The 16,241-nt window shown below is 36.6% G+C and overlaps 1 protein-coding gene across 1 annotated transcript in view; it reads left to right on the top strand.

The window, feature by feature from the left end:
• The first annotated feature begins 1,725 nt into the window (after positions 1-1,725).
• Positions 1,726-16,241, top strand: part of LOC134227932 (RNA-binding protein Musashi homolog 1-like) — a 145,303-nt gene continuing 130,787 nt past the window's right edge. The window contains exon 1 of the mRNA XM_062709643.1: positions 1,726-2,304. The gene's annotated coding sequence lies outside the window, so the exon portion shown is untranslated. The remainder of the gene's footprint in view (positions 2,305-16,241) is intronic.

A 16,241-nucleotide genomic window follows, 5' to 3' on the forward strand; every position in this document is an offset into this window, starting at 1 on the left:
CAAAATACATCCTTCACCCTATCAACCCATATGGAATTCACAGGAATAAATCCCAGATAATATCATAGAGTAAACACCATTGTAATTTTTAGAGAAATTGACAGGAAATCGCAATGGAGTTCATGGAAGTATTGATGGGCAAACGGATATGGATATCCCAGAGATAGTTTTTGTGAAGAATTCACGGAGACACTGCTGGAGGTATTTATTTCAGTATTTATAGAGAAATACCTTTCGAGTCTATCAATCATCAATAATCGAAACCCAGCAAATGTGGGACAGATATACGATTTTAGTATAGAGATAAGATTCATGTCTGATTACAATATCACCTCAATAATTTCTCATCAAGCCATCACTTACCGGAACGGACTCGAATTCATTCTGCGCAGCAGTTTTTCCTGCCTCAGCCAACCGTCGCGTCCTTTTTTCGCTTTACGACGAAACTTTTCCACGTCGGTGCATTGACGCATTCAATTTTTTGTCGCATTGCTTTCGCTCCTGTAGAAACGAGGTCATTCTCGGCCTTTGACCACCGTTTTTACAAGCGCTGGTCTCAAAAGTCTATCTTTATGCACCTAAGCAATGATCGCCATGAAATATTTCTGGTGCAGTTCATTTTCTCTGTCCATCGCTGGCTCCATTTTGCTTTTATCCACAGCAGCTTCTATTGCCTACTCCCGAAAAAACCGCAAAATTCAGGTGCACTATCGAATCTGAAAGAAAATAAATTAAAATTGCTGTTCAAACTAAAACAAAAATTACGGATTACTTTTCCATGATTACTGGCGTATACCTGAGATGCAGTACCATCAAGGCGATCAAGACTTGATCCAGAAACAAAACGCATTTTCTTTTTTCTTTGTTTTGTTTTGAGCTGTCAGCAAGTCAACATAGCGCGAAAAAAAGAAAGATAACATAACATTTTTTACGTTTTATGTTTCTTGAAGGGAAGCATAACTAACATCCCCTAACCAGTGTCTAACCTCTAACTAAAAGTGCCTCTGGGATTGCACACGCACACCAAACAAAACCTCTATGGTGAGTCCAATGGAATGAGATGAGATGAGAAGCGAGAATTATCTGCTAGCGTGCTCACACCGTTCACACAAACATAAAATTGTGTATCCTAAACAATTTAATAATATTGACAAAACTATTGTGTCACAATTTGATGCACCAAAGACTTTTAAGCACTTTATTGCAACGTTTGATTTTGTTCTATAAATTATAGAACAAAATCACACGTTGCAAAAAAGTGCTTAAAGACTATAATAATAGTCCATAATATCTATAATGCAGTCTGTTTATTAAAATTTGCTTACAGTCATTTAAAATTTGTCTATCTATTCTATGACTTATATCATGGAGAAATTTCAGAACCAAAATCATCGTCCTTTTATGTTTAGCTGCAGAATTTCATCAAGATTGATGAATTTTTCCTATAAACGGGCCTATAAACGCTATGGCTATAGGGCACTGCACGGACTGCTTTGTCTCTTTCTCGCTGCAAAGAAATTAGAAAACAATAAGGCCAGTAAACGTCAAAATTTATGAGGAACGAAAGAGAAAGAGATGTTTCCGTGCAGTGCCCTATAGTCAATGTTGCTTGACGACGGCGGCGAGTGCCGACTGCCTGTTTATGTTGAACATGAGCGTCGACTTCGATACTCGTCCGGTTTGAACGTCCCTTCTCACTTAGCTCTAGATCAGAACGTCGCGTGCACTCGAGGAGAGCGAATGTGTTTTTCCGTTGTTTGTCATCGCCCGTCGTCGTCGCCGTCTGCCGTCGTCGCCGTTTTTTCCAGCATAATCTCTCATTATAAAAGTGCATTTTGTGTCGTGCTGCGGAGGTAGCGTCCGGCCAAAGGTGTTTAGCGCTCATAGGAGCCTGGTTTTATTTTCCTTCTTTTGTTGTGCAGTTTTATTCGCGGGGATCTAGAAGAACAACGCGCCGAGTCGAGGTCAGAAGAGTTCGAAAGTGCTGAAGCAAAAGCGAATAAAACGGAGTTCTACGCTGCTTCCTTGTGTTGTACGTTATCCTCTTGGTTTTAAGTGTGTGGACATTCGAAAGATACAAAAGATTATTTTCACTTCATTTTGCGATCGCTTTGAGATCCAACTAATATCTTTGGAAGCTAACCTCCGTTTTCATGTGTAGTGATTGTTGCCTGGAAGCAGCAGAAACAAAACGAAACAGCCAAACAAATTGTTACCAGAAGAACAGGAAAACGGAAACGAATAATCGATTACAAAACAACATTTGCTGATTTCTCCTGCAGGAAGATAATCTCGCTGGAATTGGTTTGTGATTTTCCATTTTTTCTCCCATGTACCTCTCCCACATCTGATTGTATAACATTTTTATGCAGAATGAGAAAACTTTTAGAAACGAATGTAAAATACGATTCTGGAGAATGATTATCGTACACTTGAAAACAACGAGAGTAGTCATTAAAAGCTATGGGAATGGTGGTAGGGGTTTTTTATGCCTCTAGTAAATCGTTTGACGCAATAGGTATTTTTGTTGAATTGATTTTTCTCCTACAATAAGAGAACCCATTCTCGCAGTTTTTTTTTGCTATGCTGTCTTGGTTTCTTTCATCATTGGTAGTTTTTCCAGTTCTCGCTCGCATATTTTTCCTCCATTCATTTTTTTTCTGTCTTCCTGTTCTCATCACATCACAACGAACAAACCGAACGAATGGTGCTTCGGCTTATGACGGTGGTGGTGTTTAGTCGCAGTCGTCGTCGTCGCCTACTATTCTTTTCCTCTTGATGCTGCTATGCTTTGCGACCCCCGATGGCACATCAAATACGACGGATAAACTGCCTGGGTTGCCAGGAGGTTTTAAAAATATGTAATACACATATTCTGAATGCGTTATGTAACTGGTGAAATCGTTAGATCTTTTTTTTTATTAATGTGACCTAATTAGTAGGTTTACATTCAATGAAACAGAAAAATGTGATTACAAAATCTTCAAATCATCCAGAACAAGTTTCAATAATATTATCAATTCAGTAGAAAACCGAATTAGCCGCCAGCGAAGTTGGATTTTTCTCACAATCCATACGTTAAATCTAATTTCGGAAGTGATGCGAAATTTTTTTCGAAAATCTTGCTACAATCTGTACCATATTTCATCGACCTCAACTGGAAAAATCTATCTACGATCAACAGAAAATTACTTTATAAGTGCAGGTATGTGGTTTTACTAGAAGGTCTTGTAGTCGGTGTCCATACGGATAAATCTTTTGATTTGTTTAATATTACCGTACTACTACATGGGTCACACACAATTAAATATCTTTCTCTCATTTTTTGGTTGTTTCAGTTATTAATTTAGAATCTATGGGTATTTATCTACTAAAGTTTATCAATGTAGGCCTCGATTCATTGATAAACATTAGCACTCATCCGGATGTTACAAACAAACAAACTTTTTACATTTCCCCTAAGCGAATTACATTGAGGAAATATAATGAAATAGATGATAACTATCTGTGCATCATTCATTCATGTTGGCTTTCTTAATGGAGACCACCAACTATATTTTCTTTGCTACTGAAGACCGAAGAGAACGCTGATAAAAAATACAACTCTGAACTAAGCCAGTAAATTTTATAAGGAATTGATAAAAAGCTTATAATGCGTCTCGTTCTTTCACTTTATATCCAGCTTGCTGAAGCAACAGGATTCTAAAATTTCGATTCCAAACATGAAACATATTTGTTCACTATGAGGCTTCTTAATTGTCAAGATGTATTTTGGGAGATAAAGTTGTCATGATATATTTTCCTACAAATAGTTAGGTTCACATGCAATGGATTTTGAGATTTAAGTGTATTTCATTTTGTGCACTCGGATTCCTCGTGTTTAAAGGCCTCAAATTAAAAAAATGGTTTACATGCGGTTTCACGAAATTGTTGGAGTGTACACAGATTTTTATGTAGCATATCCATGGCGTGAAAACATATTCCAAGGTAATACTAAACACAGCACTTCTGGCAAGAAGTTGATGGGGTTGTCTTCGAAAAACGTTGAACGCGTTTATTTCGCTTTAATATTGTGTATCCGGAATAAATTTATACCGCTTTTTATACCGAAGTTGGATTTTTCTCCAGATACAGGCAACTTTTCCAACTTCGGAAGTAGTGCGCTGGATTCCCCTAAAGATGCGCTAAACAACGCATCCATTAGTTTGACAGATAAAACTTCGGAAGAAAGTTCGGTTCGGAAGTCCGGACTTCCGAATTCTAAGTTGGTGCTACGCCGACAATAACAGCTCGGTGATCGCATTCCTATAACATCAAATTGTGAAATATTTAAAAAACCTGAACCGAGAAACCTATTCTATAGAAAAATATTTGATGTTAATTTGTTTGTAGAATGCTAATGATTGCCTTTGTTTTTCAATACGTTGAGGCCTACATTGATTAAAACATGTAAATATTTTCTACCTCTTAAATACCAAAAAAGAGTCACTAGGCCGCCATTTTCGAGCGCAAAATACTGGATACACTGGTCGTAAGATTCTCTTTTGAAATTTTGCCACAAGATTATGTATTGATTTTCTTACGATTCTCTAATGAAATGCATTTCATACGACAATCTTATGAAATATTTTCATTTTGCTTACAAAAAGTGTAACCCGGTTTCGAATCATGGACGTCGTGGGCAGCAAAATAATAAAACCATGTAGAAGTATTAAAACGGACGATGGGACGAAAAGTTATTTCTATTTTTTCCATTTCATCGTTTATTTTAGTTAACAATCTGCACACAAATTATTCAGAACTCTTTAAGAGCTTGTTTATATTAGTAAACAATACCGTGGATAATATAATTTCGGATATATTCAAACTTCATACGCTTCAATTCGCATGAGAAATTTTCTGAAACTGAATATCGTCGAAATGTTTCATCACCATTATTCGTTTCGCCAGCAAGTTTTCCAATTGTGATCTCACACATAGTTTACGTTATTTTCAGCAAGTTATACAAAGGATGCAATGTAGAAGATAAAATTGGTATTCATTTACGGTAGTAATTTAACAAACTTAAGTTGGAGTTAGTTGGAGATATAATAATAAGTTGGATTTCAACTACGACTTATTTTTGGGTCATTAGCTTTTTCTATTGTGGGAATTTTGTCGGGACACGGCTGTACGTCGCCAGCCATGCAATCTACGGAGAGTCCATATAATTTGTCTTCCACCTGATCGATCCACTTGTGCCCTTCGTTGTAGTTGTCGAGAACCATTTTCACCGGATTACTGTACGACATTCCGGCTACGTGCCCAGCCCATCGCAGTAGTCGTATTTTCGCGGTGGGAACAACAGCTGATGCAACTCGTGGTTTCTTCGCCTTCTCCGCGTGCCATCCACCATCTGTACCCATAGATGGTACACGACACTTTTCTTTCGAAAACTCCAGATGCGCATTGGTCCTCCACGAGCATTGTCCAGGCCTCGTGTTCGTAGCCGACTACCGTTCTAATGAGCCTTTTGTAGATAGTTTGGTATGGTGGTAAACTCTATTCGATCGGATCGTTTTACGGAGTCCAAAGCACGTACGACACCTTCAATCCACTCCTGCGGCAGAACCTCATTCTCCCAAACCTTGGTAATTACTCAGTGCAATGCTCTAGCAAGTGCCTCATCACCGTGTTTGATTAGCTGTCCTGGTAGTTGGTCAAAACTTTACGAATAAACAAAGACAGTTTAGTCCAACGCAAAATGACGCTTGTTAGTTGACATGTGCATGAGCATGTCCAATTAGTGTTACATGATACTAGACGCGTAATCTGGCCTTTGAAAACACGGCGTGTTCAGTAGAACAATATTATCACAAAAAAATGAGCATGGCTAAAATTTCAACTACGTGAAAATATAGCTTCTTATCTTTCATTTCCTGGGTATTTTAAAAAAATCTACCGAGGGGTCCCGAACAACTTTTTTTTCCTTTTCAAATGGAACCTGCATTCTAATCTAATACCAGCTGCCAGTCACGAGTCCCTCACGAGTTGAGTCGTCATTTATTTTTTTAACTATTTTTCATGAATTAAATACAAGGAATGAATATTCTTCATGTTCTTTTATTTTGAACCTAATTTTAAAGGCTCAAATATGGAAATGCATGACGGAGCCAAAATTATTAAGTTCAACATTTGGCTAGCAAACAAACTGCTTCGCAAGGGTTGAACCCACTAATATTTTTAACAGTGTTTGTTTGGTTTCAATTTTATACTTTTTGGATTTAAATGAAAATTAGCGAAATTCGTAGAAATTATTCCAGATAATTGAGAAATTTCAAATTGATTGTTTGAGCTCAAAAACGACAGGATTCCGACATTCAAGACATAACGATTTCTGAAAACCTAATGATTTTTTATAACATTTCCAAGATAATATAAAACTATTTTAACCTACCGAGATAAGCATGCCAAGACCATGCTGCAGGTGGCTGAGTTGTATTCCCGGTTCGGTCTAGGAAATGTTTAGGTTGGACATTTCCTCGGCATTTCTATGTGGGATGGTTTTATAAAGATATTTTTGTTTTGAAAGTAAGGAATACATTTTATTCTATGGAGTTTTTATAAATATTAACGGGGCTTAATAATTAGTAAAGCTTTTCTAAATTACGCTTCTGATCATTGTTGAGCTAGATTTTTTCCACTAGATAGATGAATAAAAGTAAAGCTCATCGATTACTTCAAAGTCTGGTGGTTGTACCAAGAGTCATGAAAATAAGTGTCTTTTTAGAAGAAGATCCATTTGATGCATAGGGCAGGAGATTGATTTTCAATTTAGATTTTATTAGAGTCATCCCTTCAGAACGATTTTTGTGTCTAAAAATTCAAACTCTTCTCCAAAAACTTCTAAAACTACCCTGGTTCTGATCGTCCAGGTTTTGTGTTTGCGTTTTATGTTGGTGGTATTCGGCTTGACCATATAATTGAACGTCATTGAAAGTGATTGCCAAAAGCAAAATAGCAATAATGCGACAACACAATGAAAAGTGGACTAATTTTTAAATTGGTAATGAATTTCGAGTGAAAATAATCGTTTCGAATGAGTATTTCTCCAAGCTCACGCAGTGCAATATCATAGAAAGTTGCATGTTTGCCACAACATTTGTAGTAAAATGAATTTGCTTGTCTGGATGAATCACTCGTTCTCATCAACTATGCATCGCAGCGATATGATCTCTAGGACAAAATACAGTACATATTTTTAAGTTTTTTTTATACCCATGTCACTTTTTGTTGAAATCAGAAGAGATTTTATTTTAAACTAAAAGCTAGATATTTACTTCCATTTTTGCCTTTATTGTGCACTTAGCATGACTCATTTTTGCGCTCATCTGTTTACCGTATATCAATTGAAATCTGATTTCTATTTGAATGAGGTATTAAGGATTTCTATGAGCATGTTGGATAGTTTTTAGTGATAAATTGAAGTTACACAATCAAAAATACGACAGAAAAAAAGTGTAAAAAGTGAATTAGGCCGTTAGAAATATTTAATTGACTTTTTGTACTACTGGTCTCCGAAAGGTCAAGGGGGGGGATAATAAAAAATAAATATTAAAATGAAAAAAATCAAAAAACTCCTCGGATTTGTTAAAGAATGTTTTGGAAATCCTCAAAATTATCCGAATTTTATTTTGTTGCCCCCTCAAAATATTATTTTTTGTCAGAAAAAATCCAAGGGGGGGGGAGACAAAATTACTTACTTACTTATGGATCCTGTACACCTCCGGTGGTGCAAAGGGCCGACTTGAAAGATCTCCATCCTGAGCGATGCCCGGCTATCGCTTTAACCTGTTGCCAGGTTAGATTTCGGTCGACTACTTTTATTTCTTTATTGAGGCTTCGCCGCCATGAGCTTCTGGGTCTGCCTCTGCTGCGATGTCGAGACAAAATAGATTTTAAAAATTTGTATCGGCCTTATGTCTATCTACATTACTTCTCCTTCTTCGTTTTGGCATTACATTCCCCACTAAGACATTGCCGCCTCACAGTTGAGTGTTCAATCAGCACTTCCACAGTTATTAACTGCGAGGTTTCTAAGCCAAGTTACCATTTTTTTACCATCAAATTTACCACCAAAGCTTCAATTTTGGTATATATTCGGGAAAGAATTGGGTGTATATGTGCATAAGATGACGATGCAGAGCATAATCTCCATCCAAGCCTTTCTTAGCTGTTTGCAGGGGATAACATAAATATCTCGAGTTCGGCTTCGTCATGCACTTTGACGCTTGAGCTCCAACAAACTATTAATTTAGACTATAACTTGGTAATTTCGGTACCCCTGAGTTTATATACGATTATTGGAATAAAAAATCCAGGAATCTCATTTTAAATGGGACGCGGTAAATAATAATAGTTGGTCTTCCAACTACAAAGATCCGTTTCAGGGAGAGAAAAAAGTTGTTCGAGACCCCTCGGTAGATTTTTTTCAAATAGTCACGAAATGAAAGCTTAAGAGCTATATTTTCACGTAGTGAAAGTTTTGGCGATGCTCATTTTTTTGTCATAAAGGTCCCCCATACACACGCCGTGAAAATGATTATTCTATTGAGTTTTTAAAAATCAATGTGTTGTAGCAATGTTTATGTTAATTTGATATCAGTTTCATATGATTTGTCAAATGTTCCTCAACTCGACATTTCTATAACTCAATGGTTTCTTCAATATCAAATCATGAAGGGTTGAAAAGTTACGATATTTGCGGAAATGCACTTGTCAGTAAGTTTCTTTCAAATCACGTAAAGAGATTAAATTTCTTTGCATACCGAGTAAATGCCAACACTGGATCGGGTATTTTGTTCTTTTCTTCATTGCCGTACACTCAGAAATAAATTTATACTAAATAGCTTAAAAGTCATTCTAAATGGCTATTCGCCTGGTTGACCCCAAATTCGTATTCCAACCAACAATACCGGAATAGTATAACTTTAAGAAAAACATTCGCTAGTATAAGTAGGCTTTATAACTTTTTAGATTATTTTGGATATGTTTACAGTTTCTAGGTTATGTTCGTCTTTTGTTTTTTTTATTGTCAAAATGAAAATAAAAACTAAAGCATGAATTTTGCACAGAGAAAGTTTAGTTTTATTAACATCATTTGATGATCAGATATGCCGATGAGAATAGATCGCACTTAGGGCCATCTGGAGGTAGTAAGCTGGATGTAAATGAGTGTGCCTGGCCTTGGTCCTGTGCTGGTTTGTCTTTCGAGGATAGAGAATTCGGATCGAAAGACATTGTCCACTTCCCGCAGGTAGACACATTTTGCACGATGCAGTATGATACATAGCCTGCCGAATGAGATATATCAAAATGTCAGTCGAGGAATATGAAATTTATCAGTTGCGCTTACCAGTATCACTCCGTTCCGTATAAATCATCAGATGGTTATCGAGTTCCGGCAAGATCTTTGTTAGTCAGCTCGCGCCAATAGGAAACCATTAGTTTGGTGCCCGGCATATACGTGAAAATGACCATCTTTACAATCGCATATCAGACGAAGCATCAACGTGTACAACAGTACTTCAAGGTTTCAAGCTATGCGGTGTTCCTCCATTTTATCAGGGCTGATAGCAAGATGAATAGCTACCCGCTGCAAGCCGAAAAGTTGTAGATTACGATTATGCGCTGTCATCTCAGGTTTGCGCGGCTATCTTTTAAAAAAAATCACTTTAATTTATGTTTGTTCTGCATATGCAAAAAAAAATAATACTCCTTACAATTTCGCCAGCAGCGTAGCTCATGATAACGAAATCAAATATCCTTCCCAGAGTAACTTTGCCGCTGTTCCCGCTTGCCTTGATGGGATAAAGCCGGTGCTGGCCGCTCCTTCTTCGTCGAATCTCATCAGGTTCTAGTGGTTGCGGTGTTCAGAGGTTTACCCTCCCAGTGGTAAAAAAAACCAATAACAGACCGAAAACTTTCAAATTTGAAATTTTCAAAACAAAATTTTCAACGCTTCGACTTCACTGGACTATAGAGCAATGGAGAAAATGGCGTAAATGGAAGAAAATATAAAATTCCGCAAAAGACAAAATACTAACACAAATAAGTTCGCGTTATTCCAACTTAGTATAATTAATAATTCTGGATAGTATACTTTTTATACTTTGTAAAGTATAACAGTGAAAAATGTCTGAATAGGTTAATTTCAAATCTTTTACGGATTTATTTTATTTCTGAGTGTAGGTGAGTGCGGGTTGCTACAACACTAACACAGTCGCATCCGGCAGCTGCTGCAGCATTGTAGAGCGAGAGGATTAATTGGGCTGTTCTTGTTATTATTGAAGCTATGAATTCTATATAAAACTCCATACTCCGTTTGATCCGCACGATGAAAATCCGCAACAGCAAAGCGGTCGTTCTACACATAGTTGTCTCATATTAACCATTTATTTGAGCACTTCTTATGAGACAAGCTAGTGCAATCTCATTGGATTGCACCTCTCTTGTTTGTAATTTTACCGAAGCGTATTTTGACCTTAATGTAATAGGTTTAGATTGGGGAAGCGAGAAAGTCGCTCGATATGAAGGTCTAAACACCTTCGTTCAATTGACTTGAACGAGATCATATTTAAATATTGATTTATACTGAGTTGACCAATTCACTTGCTTTGTTAAAACAGTAAGTACTGAATAATTGAAACTATTCCATGAATGGTTAATTTCTATTCGGGATTTTCGGGATTTTCCGTGCTTGACTCGACTTTCATGTTTTGTCTTCTTTGAGTTAACTTGAGTTAACCTCCGTGGAACAGGCAGGCATTCCTTTGTAATTGATTACCATTATTTTTTTCGAAGGTGGGTACATATTATATTTTTTTACAACGGTGCGAATTTCATGATAAAAACTGACGAAATGCAAAAAAAAACAAACCAAACTTTCATTGAATTATACGCGCATAGCAGTCCTGTTTTTCAAGAATTCGCCATGAAGCTAGTAAAACTGAATTGGCAGTATAGAGAGGTGTAACGAAGCGCAACAGCCTTCCGGAAATACTTATTGGTTCCGTATCCATTAGAGTAAGAATTTAGATAAATGGATTTTTCGCATATATATCCAACATATTGCTATTTATATCATACTTTATCCGACACCAATATTGAATGGGTGTATGGATTATATTACTCCTAATAGCTCGCTATTGTTGTGTAATTAAAATCGATCCTTTTGATGAGCTAATCATAGATAACAATATTATAAATTTGAGTAAAAGCGTGTTTAGCGTTTCATTATTTTGTTTTTCCTGTTGAGGGCAACATGCGGCAATGGGTACAATAACAGAGCAGATGTGCGATTTGGTACCGCGTCAGGCAGAAACAGCACCAAAAACGTTCACGCATACACTCAGACATAGTCAGTGTTTTTCCAAATTCTCACGCAGCTTTATTGAACAAGCGCTCTCGCATGTAGCAGCATAGCACGACAATGCGAATCGTATCCCGCTTCTGCTGGTCATTCTCAGCCGTACGATGATCATTGTCGTGAAATTCAGAGCACTATTCGGAAGAAGTTGGACTGAATTTTAGAACAGAAGAGAAAAAACGAGAATGTTTGTTTTCATAAGGAATTTCGGAACGAAACTTGTTTATTATTACTATCATGCCAATCTGCTATCAGTTTGTCAAGGTTTGCGTTCGAAATTTGAATTTATAATTTAGTGTATGGGAGTATAAATAGCACTATAATTTGTCACATAATCAAAAAAGAATCACTTTGCATAAGACGAGTTTGTACAATCTCATTTATTTAATTCCACCACTTAATTGTACCTTGACAGATACGTAGTTCGACCTCAACAGTAAGGTCGTCTAGTCGAGTCAAGTACGAGACACTGAAGACGACCTTACTGTTGAGGTCGAAATACGTGTCTGTCAAGGTACAATTAGGTGGTGGAATTAAATGGGATTGTACAAACTCATCTTATGACAAGTGAAGACATTCCACTAAAAAGCTCAAAATAATTTTCTTAACAAAAAAGAATGCCAATATTCCACCTTTTTGATTGTAAGTATGATTCCATGATTCTATGTTCGATACCTTCATAACCGCAATAATCACAAGCAAAATATCCGAAAAAATATTGTTTTATTACTGTGACGCTTCCCATAGATTTCTTTTTTCAATACCGACAAATAGAGGGTGGATTGTTGAATGAAACAGTGCAAGCTCCTTTACGATAATGATCCAAAATTATTTATCATTAAATACTAAATATGAGATATCATTTATAAAAGCCAATTTCCTTCCCGTTTCTAGACGTAAAAATACAGACCCCATTTGATTTTGGAACACAAATTTATTTTGCCTTTCTCGTATGCAAAGAATACGTAAAGGCTATAGGATTACTTCGAGGCTGCAAGGCTTGGAGATCCGTAGTTCTGTATACAAATTGACTCATCTCGACAAAATGAGGTGATGTCTGTATGTTCACGCAGAGAAATGTTTTTTAAACTCAATGATATTATGTATAAAAACAACAAAAATAATTATTGTTCCCCGGCTAATAATTTTATTTGTTGAATTCAACAAAAAATCAGATTTGATTAGACGAAAAATATTGTTGTTTCTACAATGTTCCAAAACAACAAACAAAATAAAAATTGTTGAATTTACAATATATTTTTTTGTTTGTACAAAAAATATTTTTAATGCAAAAAGATAAATTTTTGCTTTCAACAATATTTTTCTTAAATTCAAAAAAAAAATATTATAATCAAAAATTTATTTTAAATGTTATATAAAATTTCTTGTGATTATCAATTATTTTATTTTTGGATAGGTTTCGTGTGGAAAATAAAATCACAATAATTATATTTGTATTTTTTTTTTTCAAATATTTACTCCACAAACTAGTTACACTGGATTACAGTAGAAACAACAATGAAAATTTTTGAATTGAATATATTTCAGTTTTGATTTTAAAAATAAAATATATGGGTTTAAAAAATATTTCAATAATTTTATTTTTTAGTTCAGAAAGGTAGATTTTCTCTGCGTGTTTGTAATAGAAAAACGTAAAGTGCTAATTTGACCTCTCTTATATGTTTTTCTTATTTTTACAATACGCGAGAAAGGCATCACCAACGCTAGGTGGATTAATGTGGGTTTTTATTTTTGGTATTTTTTTTCAAAATAATATAAATATCATTATTTGCGAAAAAAATGGTTGGATTCTAAAACCGGCTAAAAAAACCGTAGAAATAAAACGCTTAGATTTCAAAATCAGCGTGAAAAGTTTCACAGTGAGTCTAGCGTCATAATATTTGAAGAAATGTGAAGTATCATGAGAAAACTAAAACCATTCGATTCAGCAACACAAACGTTTCTAACGTGTTGCCAAAATCGAATGAATCTGTAAAGCAAAAATCTCGGTTTCTTTTGACTAGCATGCGTACTTATTCACTAAAACTAAATTCATTCAGTCATTAATTTTCTTTTTGCCGAGCTGAGTCCATTAGTATTAAACATTATGGGTCTACGAGCATTCTATAGAAAAATCTCTTCGGGAGTGAATTAAGAGCCTTTCAGTACACCTTTATTCCACAAAAAAAGCAAAAAAAGATCGATAAATAAATAACGAGTCCATTTGTCTTGGACAGAATGAATATGGAAATTTGCATCTTTTGTCTTGTAGGAGAAAAGTACAACTAGATCTTATAATCCAACTATAATGAATTTTTATAACAAACTAGTCAGTGCAACCTCGTTTCCTCGTATTTCATTTGAATAAATGAAGGAAAACAGCTAGGTGTGATGCGATCGTTCATCTATGAAAAAACAGCTTCTTAATTAATGCAAAGAAACTTGATTCAATTTTAATACGCTATACAACGTAAACTTCAAACCGCGGACCGCACACTAATATTCCTATACGTATATATCTTACTACCATCTTTGCTCCCCTGTGTGCCTGTCTAGAAAGAAGGCTTTTGCGGTTGTCATGTGGTGGGCTGATATTCATGCTGATGCTTTTGCTCTGTATACGCCGCAAACCGAAAACTTTATTTCCGACCAACAGCCTTCCAGTTAGCCAAATATGGTGGCAACAATCGAATATTGAAACTTTTCATTCTGTGTGTCGGCGAGCGGAACGCCAGAAGCAGGAAGCGTCCATCCCCAAGCGACTGATCGGAACTGCCAGAAAGCAAGCTAAGAAAATGAAAATTCAAACCCGGAGCTGGCGCTTGGCGAAAAATATAGCATGTAATGATTAATTTTATGAGATTTTTGTGTTACACTCCACCAACAACGATAAAACACTCATGGGAAGAATTGATTGAACAATTTGATTTACGATTCTCAAAAGCGAACGAGTACCAATTTTGGTTCATAAAATCTGTTAATTTTTTTTTCGAGGATTAGTGACATCTTCTTCTACTTCTTCTATGGCTTTACATTCAAACTGGAACTTGGCCTGCTTTTCAACTTGGTATTTTTTTAGCATTTCCTCGGTTATTAATTGAAAGCTTTCTATGTCCGCCAATGTATTAATGAGGATCAGAGACCAAAGTATTCTTGAAGCGTCTTCACAGTTATTAAATTTGTCATATTTAAATGCTCGTATCATATGGAATTCATATGTCAAGGAAAATCGAGAAAATCTTCCACCGTACAACTTCTACATTTGAACGCAGCGAATCTTACTGCTGAGCTGAGAATCTTTCCTTAATTATCCGAACGAATAGTGTGTTCGCGTCCAGTTGAAGTGAAATTTATTATAGTTACTTGCCTTTCCCCACCATGCTGCGAACAAAGAGTTCCATAATATAATATTGGCTAATTTACGAATTTTTGTTTGGGAAAAAGCATAGCGATTCGAATCAAATCAGATCCCAACTAACAAGTGTTTTCATGGTAACGCAATTGTTTTAATTTGCAAATTAATAAAGAGTATTGAACAGCATTGAGTGTTGCAAAATTGTGGGAGGAGTGTACGCTCGATATTTTTATTTTTTCACACTTACAGCGGACCGTGCCTATATTCAGTTTGTTCCCTTTCTACAGCGCAATAACGATTTTTCATCAAATGTTAGACATTGACGGTTATTGAATAAATTATGTCAAATTTTAACTACCATTTGGCGCCTTCATCAGATTTTCCTCAATTTTGGTAACTAATGACTAATGCAAAGTTGAAGTATACTTATATACTACACTGTTTGGTGACAGAATAGCATTTCTCAACATTTTGCAACAGGATTTCTAAACAATCAGTGCATATCATCACAGTATATGGTGTTCTATTTTATATTTCACTAAAACAACTTTATCTATTGGCTTACTTTTTACTTATGGATCCTGTACACCTCCGGTGGTGCAAAGGGCCGACTTGAAAGATCTCCATCCTGAGCGTTGCCCGGCTATCGCTTTAACCTGTTGCCAGGTTAGATTTCGGTCGACTTCTTTTATTTCTTTATTGAGGCTTCGCCGCCATGAGCCTCTGGGTCTGCCTCTGCTGCGATGTCCCGCTGGGTTCCAGTCTACTGCTTGTTTACAGATTTCGTTTCCGCCCCTACGTAGAGTGTGGCCGACCCATCCCCTCTCCCGATCCCGAATTTCAGTTGCTATCGGCCTCTGATGACAACAAAGATGGAGATCGTAGTTTAAGATCCAGTTGTGAGGCCACCAGGCCCGAAGTATATACCGCAGGCATCTGTTAATGAACACCTGCAGCCGTTGAGTGTTCTCCACTGATACACATCATGTTTCGCTAGCGTATAACAGCACAGATTTTACGTTAGAGTTGAAAATTCGTATTTTGGCGCGTTCACTTATCTGCCTGTTTTTCCAGATATTTCTTGAACTCGCAAAGGCAGCCCTTACTTTCTTGATCCGTGCGCCTATGTCGATCTTGGTATCGCCGTCTGACGCCATTTGGTTTTCCAAGATATTGGAAGCTTTCAACATTCTGCACTGGTTGCCCGGCTACTGTGAAACTGGAAGGAGTCACCGTGTTTACATCCAACGATTTGGTTTTGCTAACGTTGATGCCTAAGCCTGCCGAAGAGGAGCGCTCGGCAAGGTCGTTGAGCTTACTCTGCATATCAGAGCGCCGTTGCGCGAGGAGTGCAACGTCATCAGCTAATTCGAAGTCATTGCCATGGTTATAGGCTGCCATAACAGCCCGCGGTTTGGTTCACGGTCAATCGCATCTACCAGAATCTCGTCGATTACGATGAGGAACAGTAACGGTGAT

The sequence above is a fragment of the Armigeres subalbatus genome, chromosome 3 (genome assembly GCF_024139115.2).
Source record: "Armigeres subalbatus isolate Guangzhou_Male chromosome 3, GZ_Asu_2, whole genome shotgun sequence".
NCBI lineage: Eukaryota > Metazoa > Arthropoda > Insecta > Diptera > Culicidae > Armigeres > Armigeres subalbatus.